Consider the following 9,868-nt stretch of genomic DNA (forward strand, 5'->3'; position numbering starts at 1 on the left):
AATAGGGTTTGTTCAATGAAATAACACAAACTCGGAATTCTTTTACATTTGGTATCCCAAAACATCTTTTTAAAACATGTATTAAGTTGGAGCATTCATTCTTAAACTAGGCCACGTAAGCATTAGTTTCTCAGTTTAAAAAATGAAGCTTCCATCAATTTTAACATCATAATGATGAAATTCTGCAGGAGTATTCATTAAGGTTGAACTCTTCCTATAAAATAATTCAGTTGTTCATTTGACAATTAAGACCTTTCATTCAAAGTACAATACTCTGTGGTCCTTATTAACATCACTCAAATTTTATAGATACAAATAAAAACCCAAGGATAAGACTGTTTAAGTAATTTGACAAAGTTCACCCAGTTGTGGCTGGGGTTGAAACCAGACTTGCTGAACTTCAAAGTCAAGCTTTTTTCCCCCCAGTGTCAACTAAAAAAGAGAACATTCTCTATACCAGAGATTAGGGTGGTAAAGCTTTTCTTTTTATAATTTGGACTGGGTTATTAAAATAAGCTAGTCTATAATTTCTTCTTTGAAAAGAACTAAATTATTTTGGCTTCTCACTATTCAGGCACCATTCAACATAACAGAGAGTAGTTTATAGCAACTTCAGACAAACTGCAAAAAGGCAAGGGCTTCTAATACGTGAATAAAGCAAGGCATTTTAAGCACTCATAAATTTCTGCCAACTTAATCAGAAATCTTCCAGTGTCTGCTTGTTTCTCTGGCAAACACCCACTTTTTTAAGACTTCTCATAAATACTCTCCCTTTTCAGATTAATCTCATAGAATCTAACCTCATTGAACCAGCTTTTTCTTAATTTTGTTACAGTTTTGAAATCCTGTATGTGCCTATTTATAATCTACTTCACTTACATAACCACTAAAAAAACAAAAAACAAAAGAACAAACAAAACCTTATGTTTTGAGGGCAACAACTAACTGCTGGCATATGGAATGTGACACTCAAATACTTCCGAACTTAGAAGGTATCTTTCAAGACTTCTTCATTTGACTTAGCAGATATCACACTGAAATGTAAAATGTAAATGTCCTAACACACTCCAGAGCTGGCCATGTGTGGCCTGCTCTTACTGTAAACCGGTGTCAAAAGACAGGGAACTTGGTTACATTAATCTTATATGAATTTCAGTGAGTCAGGCTCTCATTCAGTGACTCTCACAATAAGCCGGGGATGGATTTTTTTTTTTCCCCTCCTTTCACTAGAGGACATCTGGGTATCATTTTTATTCTGTTTTTTTATTTTTTTTAATTGATGAAAATGTTTGCAGGACCTGCAGTGGATGGGGCAGAACAAGCATGCCCCTAGACGGCCTAGCCTGGGCCTCTGGAGAATATGCTGGGCCCCCCAGCTCCACTAGCTGTGTAGCCGTGGGCAAAGTGCTTGTCTCTGGGATCCTTCTTGCCCATACTCCAAACTCTAGGCCCACTCAAGCCTCCACTCCTTCCCTCCAAACTCCTTCTTGCTTCACCCAATCCTCCCCTCCAAAAACCAGAAGACCCGTCTGAATGGCTATTATCAAAAACTCAAAAAACAGCAGATATTGGCATGGATGTGGAGAAAAGGGAATGCTTATACATTGTTGCTGGGAATGTCAATTAGTTCAATCTCTAAGGAAAACAGTATGAAGATTTCTCAATGAACCAAAAGTAAAACTACCATTCAACCCAGAAATCTCACTACTTTTCTAAGGAAAAGAAATTAGTGTATAAAAAAGACACCTCTCCACCTCTACTAGTATGTTCACTGCAGCACGGTTCACAATAGGAAAGTCATGGAACCAACTCAAGTGTCCATCAACGGTTGACTAGATAAAGAAAATGTTGTACCTATGCACCACGGATTACTATTCAGCCATAAAAAGAATGAGATTATGTCCTTTGCTACATGGATGGAGCTGGAGACCATTATCTTAAGTGAACCAGTTAAGAAACAGAAAACCAAATACCACATGTTCTTACTCATATGTGGGAGCTAAACCATGGGTACGCATGGACATAAAGATGGAAATAATAGACACCGGGGACTCCAAAAGTAGGGAGGGTAGGGGGTGATGAATGAAAAATTACCTACTGGGTACAATATTCACAAGTTGGGTAAGACCAGTCCCCACCAGTAATGCAATATACCTTTGTAACAAACAAGTACATGTACCTTAGAATCTAAAATTTAAAAAAACAAACAAACAAAAACAGAAGAAACCATCATATATTCAAGGAACAAGTGGAATTCACAAAAGCTTCATGTCTCCAGAACAGAACTTCTGATCTCCTCCAGCCTCCTTGCCTCCCTTGGCCCAAAGAAAATTCAGCATCTCCCATTGTCTTCTAATTGTAATGATGACAACTCCATGCTGAATGTTGGCTCAGACCAAGACTCCATTTATTATTGACTCTTCTCTTCCTCACATATTGGACATGCAATCCATCAGGACAACTTATGGTTTCATCTTCAAAGGACATCCTACCTGCAATTGCATCTCTCCATTCTCAATGCCACCATCCTTGTCCAAGCCACCATGGTCTCTCACTTGGATTTGAATAACTGCTTCTAAATGGCTATCCCTGCTTCCACTTGTACCCTCTTAAGTATATTCCTAAAACAGACACTCTGGAGATTCTGTTAGAACCTAGGTCAAATCACGGGGGCCTCCAAAGTCTTCCACCTCACCCAGAGGAAAAGCCAACATCTTTACAGAAGCTGGGAGGTACCACACGATGGAACACCGCCAATCACCTCTCTGACCCCTCCCCTCCAACCCTGTATCCTCATTGCTGTTCCTTGAAGGCACCAGGCAGACATTGTTCCTTCTGCCTGGACAGCTTCTTCCTGTTACCCACCTCCTCCAAGAGCTAACTTACCTCCTCCAAGTGAGCACTCAAACTGTACATTCTCTGTGAGACTTAGCCTAACTACTCAATTTTCTGTTCTTTTTTTGCTTCTGAGTTTTAAAAATTGCACTGAAATTTACATAACATAAAATTAACTATTTTAAAGTGCACAATTTAGTGACATTTGGTACATTCACAATGTGGTACAATCACTAACTCTATCTAGTTTCAAAACATTTTCACCATCCCCAAGTATAACTCCGTACCCATTAACATGAAGTCCCCATTCTTCCTCTTCCACCACAAACCCATAGCCACCACCAATCTGCTTTCTGATTCTATGGGTTTATCTATTCTGAATATTTCCTATAAATGGAGTCACACAATAAGTGCCCTTTGTGACTGCCTTATTTCACTTAGCATAATCTTTTCAAGTTTTGTTCATATTGTAGCATGGGTCTGTACTTTATTGCTTCTAATGACTGAATAATATTCCACTGTGTGTACCTACCACACTTTGTTTATCCATTCATCCCTTAATGGGCATCTGGGTTGCTTCTAGCTATTGACTATTTTGAATAATGCTGCTATTAGTGTCCAAGTATTTGTTTGAGTTCCTGACCAATCAATTTTGAATTGCAATGTCTCCTCTCCCAGTCCCCATCTCCTTAACCTGCTCCAATCTTTTTCTAAGGCATTCATCACTGTCTAACATTCTACTTATGCATCACGTTTATTATTTTCTGTTTTATCCATTGGAATATGACCTCCAGAAGGCAAGACTATTTTTGTGAGTTTTGTCTATTGATATAGCTCATGTGCCTGGAAGAGCACCAAGTAGGTGCTCAGAAATGTTTACTTATTATCATTATTATTATTATTTCTGAGGCAAGGTCTCACTCTTTCACCCAGGATGGAGTGCAGTGGTGTGATCATGGCTCACTGCAGCCTCCACCTCCCAGGCTCAGGTGATCCTCCCACCTCAGCCTCCAGAGTAGCTGGGACTACATGCACACATCACCATGACCAGCTAATTTTTGTATTTTTCGTAGAGATGGGGTTTCACCATATTGCCAAGGCTGGTCTCAAACATCTCGGCTCAAGAGATCCACCAACCTTGACCTCCCAAAGTGCTGGGATTACAGGCTTGAGTCACCATGCCCAGCCTCAGAAATATTTATTGAATGAACCAGTACAGATGACCAGGGGATGGAATTTGGGATTCAAAAAATAAAGCTTTTATATATGGATCTAAACGGAGCAGTCTACCTTTTACCATGCTCTTACATCTCTACCCCGAATATCTGTCTTATTTCTTTTACCTCATCAGAAGATGAGACCTGAGTCACCCTTGGGAGGTCCCATGGGAACTCCTGGGCCGAGAAAAGATGGAGCATAGAGAGCCAGAAGAAGCTCTGTGGACTGCAGACACTCAGGAAAAAGAAATGGGCTGGTGGCCATGTGAAAAACAGCCAGCAGTCTTAACAGTTTGCACATGTGAAATGACTAAATCATCATTAAGATCCCTTCAAGACTAATATTTTAGACCATTGTGTAATTTCTCACATACTAATTCCACAGACTTTATTGCTGTGGTCTGCATTTGTCATCCTTTATTTAGTTCATGTACATCTTCTTTTGTCCTGAGGTCAGTGTAACTTATTCTCCCAGCAGCAGAATCTGTTTCTAAAGCTTCTATGGAAATCTAAAGTCTGCATGGCAAATTAAAGTACTGGGAATACCCAAGACATGGCTAAAGAATAAGAACAAAGTCAGAGAACTTACACAACCTGACCTTAAGACTTAATATAAAAGCTACCATAGTGAAAACAGTGTGGTATGGGCATAAAGACAGACATGTTGATCAAAGAAGAGAGAGTCCAGAAATAGACTCAAAAATATAGAGTAAATTGATGTTTGATTAGAGTGCCAACATAAGTTTATTGTGAAAAACACTGCCTTCGACACATAATGATAGAAAAATTGACTCTCTATGTGAAAAAGCTCTACCTCACATTATACAGAAAAATGAAATAAAAATGGATTGTATTACATAACAGAACATCTTAAACCTGAAGTAGGAACATATTTTTTAAATGGATACAAAAATCACTAATCATGAAAGAAAAATAAATCATAGCTGGGACTTTATTAAAATTAGAAACTCTTCTTCTTCAAAGACATCATTAGAATTTGAATAGACTAAGCCACAGACCAGACAAAATACTCATAATTTGCACATCAGATGAAAGACTTGTATCTCTACTTCATAAATAACTCTTACAAGTTCATATGAAAAAGATAAAATAGCCCAATTTTTAAAATGAGGAAAAGACTTGTACTGATATTTCACAAAAGAAAATATATCAATGTTCAATAAGCACAGGACAAAGTGCACAAAGTTACTAGTTATTAGATAAATGTAAACAATTAAAATCACAATGAGATTCTATTTCTTCTTTTTATTATACTTTAAGTTTTAGGGTACATGTGCACAACGTGCAGGTTTTTTACCTATGTATACATGTGCCATGTTGGTGTATTGCACCCATTAACTTGTCATTTAGGATGAGGTATATCGCCTAATGCTATGCCTCCCCCCTCCCCCCACCCCACAACAGGCCGTGGTGTGTGACGTTCCCCTTCCTGTGTCCATGTGTTCTCATTGTCCAATTCCCATCTATGAGTGAGAACATGTGGTGTTTGGTTTTTTGTCCTTGCGATAGTTTGCTGAGAATGATGGTTTCCAGCTTCATCCATGTCCCTACAAAGGACATGAACTCATCATTTTTTATGGCTGCATAGTATTCCATGGTGTACATGTACCACATTTTCTTAATCCAGTCTATCATTGTTGGACATTTGGCTTGGTTCCAAGTCTTTGCTATTGTGAATAGTGCCGCAATAAACATACATGTGCATGTGTCTTTAGAGCAGCGTGATTTATAATCCTTTGGGTATATACCCAGTAATGGGATGGCTGGGTCAAATGGTAATTCTAGTTCTAGATCCCTGAGGAATCGCCACACTGACTTCCACAGTGGTTGAACTAGTTTACAGTCCCACCAACAGTGTAAAAGTGTTCCTATTTCTCCACATCCTCTCCAGCACCTGTTGTTTCCTGGCTTTTTAATGATCACCATTCTAACTGGTGTGAGACGGTATCTCATTGTGGTTTTGATTTGCATTTCTCTGATGGCCAGTGATGATGAGCAATTTTTCACGTGTCTTTTGGCTGCATAAATGTCTTATTTTGAGAAGTGTCTGTTCATATCCTTTGCCCACTTGTTGATGGGGTTGTTTGTTTTTTTCTTGTAAATTTGTTTGAGTTCATTTTAGATTCTGGATATTAGCCTTTGTCAGATGAGTAGATTGCAAAAATTTTCTTCCATTCTGTAAGTTGCCTGTTCACTCTGATGGTAGTTTCTTTTGCTGTGCAGAAGCTCTTTAGTTTAATTAGATCCCATTTGTCAATTTTGTCTTTTGTTGCCATTGCTTTTGGTGTTTTAGACATGAAGTCCTTGCCCATGCCTATGTCCTGAATGGTATTGCCTAGGTTTTCTGCTAGGGTTTTTATGGTTTTAGGTCTAACATTTAAGTCTTTAATCCATCTTGAATTAATTTTTGTATAAGGTGTAAGGAAGGGATCCAGTTTCAGCTTTCTACATATGGCTAGCCAGATATCCCAGCACCCTTTGTTAAATAGGGAATCCTTTCCCCATTTCTTGTTTTTGTCAGGTTTGTCAAAGATCAGATAGTTGTAGACATGCAGCATTATTTCTGAGGGCTCTGTTCTGTTCCATTGATCTATATCTCTGTTTTGGTACCAGTACCATGCTGTTTTGGTTACTGTAGCCTTGTAGTATAGTTTGAAGTCAGGTAGCGTGATGCCTCCAGCTTTGTTCTTTTGACTTAGGATTGACTTGGCAATGTGGGCTCTTTTTTGGTTCTGTGTGAACTTTAAAGTAGTTTTTTCCAATTCTGTGAAGAAAGTCATTGGTAGCTTGATGGGGATGGCATTGAATCTATAAATTACCTTGGGCAGTATGGCCATTTTCATGATATTGAGTCTTCCTACCTATGAGCATGGAATGTTCTTCCATTTGTTTGTATCCTCTTTTATTTCGTTGAGCAGTGGTTTGTAGTTCTCCTTGAAGAGGTCCTTCACATCCCTTGTAAGTTGGATTCCTAGGTATTTCATTCTCTTTGAAGCAATTGTGAATGAGAGTTCACTCATGATTTGGCTGTCTGTTTGTCTGTTATTGGTGTATAAGAATGCTTGTGATTTTTGCACATTGATTTTGTATCCTGAGACTTTGCTGAAGTTGCCTATCAGCTTAAGTAGATTTTGGGCTGAGACAATGGGGTTTTCTAGATATACAGTCATGTCATCTGCAAACAGGGACAATTTGACTTCCTCTTTTCCTAATTGAATACCCTTTATTTCCTTCTCCTGCCTGATTGCCCTGGCCAGAACTTCCAACAGTATGTTGAATAGGAGTGGTGAGAGAGGGCATCCCTGTCTCATGCCAGTTTTCAAAGGGAATGCTTCCAGTTTTTGCCCATTCAGTATGATATTGGCTGTGGGTTTGTCATAGATAGCTCTTATTATTTTGAGATACGTCTCATCAATACCTAATTTATTGAGAGTTTTTAGCATGAAGCGTTGTTGAATTTTGTCAAAGGCCTTTTCTGCATCTATTGAGATAATCATGTGGTTTTTGTCATTGGTTCTGTTTATATGCTGGATTATGTTTATCGATTTGTGTATGTTGAACCAGCCTTGCATCCCAGAGATGAAGCCCACTTGATCATGGTGGATAAGCTTTTTGATGTGCTGCTGGATTCGGTTTGCCAGTATTTTATTGAGGATTTTTGCATCAATGTTCATCAGGGATATTGGTCTAAAATTCTCTTTTTTTGTTGTGTCTCTGCCAGGCTTTGGTATCAGGATGATGCTGGCCTCATAAAATGCATTAGGGAGGATTCCCTCTTTTTCTATTGATTGGAATAGTTTCAGAAGGAATGGTAACAGCTCCTCCTTGTACCTCTGGTAGAATTCGGCTGTGAATCCATCTGGTCCTGGACTTTTTTTGGTTGGTAAGCTATTAATTATTGCCTCAATTTCAGAGCCTGTTATTGGTCTATTCAGAGATTCAACTTCTTCCTGGTTTAGTCTTGGGAGAGTGTATGTGAACAGGAATTTATCCATTTCTTGTAGATTTTCTAGTTTATTTGCATAGAGGTGTTTATAGTATTCTCTGATGGTAGTTTGTATTTCTGTGGGATCGGTGGTGATATCGCCTTTGTCATTTTTTATTGTGTCTATTTGATTCTTCTCTCTTTTCTTCTTTATTAGTCTTGCTAGCAGTCTATCAATTTTGTTGATCTTTTCAAAAAACCAGCTCCTGTATTCATTGATTTTTTGAAGGGTTTTTTGTGTCTCTATTTCCTTCAGTTCTGCTCTGATCTTAGTTATTTCTTGCCTTCTGCTAACTTTTGAATGTGTTTGCTCTTGCTTCTCTAGTTCTTTTAATTGTGATGTTAGGGTGTCAATTTTAGATCTTTCCTGCTTTCTCTTGTGGGCATTTAGTGCTATAAATTTCCCTGTACACCCTGCTTTAAATGTGTCCCAGAGATTCTGGTATGTTGTGTCTTTGTTCTCGTTGGTTTCAAAGAACATCTTTATTTCTGCCTTCATTTCGTTATGTACCCAGTAGTCATTCAGGAGCAGGTTGTTCAGTTTCCATGTAGTTGAGCAGTTTTGAGTGAGTTTCTTAATCCTGAGTTCTAGTTTGATTGCACTGTCGTCTAAGAGACAGTTTGTTATAATTTCTGTTTTTTACATTTGCTGAGGAGAGCTTTACTTCCAAGTATGTGGTCAATTTTGGAATAGTTGTGGTGTAGTGCTGAAAAAAATGTATATTCTGTTGATTTTGGGTGGAGAGTTCTGTAGATGTCTATTAGGTCTGCTTGGTGCAGAGCTGAGTTCAATTCCTGGATATCCTTGTTAACTTTCTGTCTCGTTGATCTTTCTAATGTTTACAGTGGGGTGTTAAGGTCTCCCATTATTATTGTGTGGGAGTCTAAGTCTCTTTGTAGGTCTCTGAGGACTTGCTTTATGAATCTGGGTGCTCTGTATTGGGTGCATATATATTTAGGATAGTTAGCTCTTCTTGTTGAATTGATTCCTTTACCATTATTTAATGGCCTTCTTTGTCTCTTTTGATCTTTGTTGGTTTAAAGTCTGTTTTATCAGAGACTAGGATTGCAACCCCTGCCTTTTTTTGTTTTCCATTTGCTTGGTAGATCTTCCGCCATCCCTTTATTTTGAGCCTATGTGTGTCCCGGCATGTGAGATGGGTTTCCTGAATATAGCACACTGATGGGTCTTGACTCTTTATCCAATTTGCCAGTCTGTGTCTTTTAATTGGAGCACTTAGCCCATTTACACTTAAGGTTAATATTGTTATGTGTGAATTTGATCCTGTCATTATGATGTTAGCTGGTTATTTTGCTCATTAGTTGATGCATTTTCTTCCTAGCCTTGATGGTCTTTACAATTTGGCATGTTTTTGCAGTAGCTGGTACCGGTTGTTCCTTTCCATGTTTAGTGCTTCCTTCAGGAGCTCTTGTAGGGCAGGCCTGGTGGTGACAAAATCTCTCAGCATTTGCTTGTCTGTAAAGGATTTTATTTCTCCTTCACTTATGAAGCTTAGTTTGGCTAGATATGAAATTCTGGGTTGAAAATTCTTTTCTTTAAGAATGTTGAATATTGGCCCCCACTCGCTTCTGGCTTGTAGAGTTTCTGCCAAGAGATCAGCTGTTAGTCTGATGGGCTTCCCTTTGTGGGTAACCCGACCTTTCTCTCTGGCTGCCCTTAACATTTTTGCCTTCATTTCAACTTTGGTGAATCTGACAATTATGTGTCTTGGAGTTGCTCTTCTCAAGGAGTATCTTTGTGGTGTTCTCTGTATTTCCTGAATTTGAATGTTGGCCTGCCTTGCTAGAT

This window comes from Pan paniscus, chromosome 12 (assembly GCF_029289425.2).
Source record: "Pan paniscus chromosome 12, NHGRI_mPanPan1-v2.0_pri, whole genome shotgun sequence".
Lineage (NCBI taxonomy): Eukaryota > Metazoa > Chordata > Mammalia > Primates > Hominidae > Pan > Pan paniscus.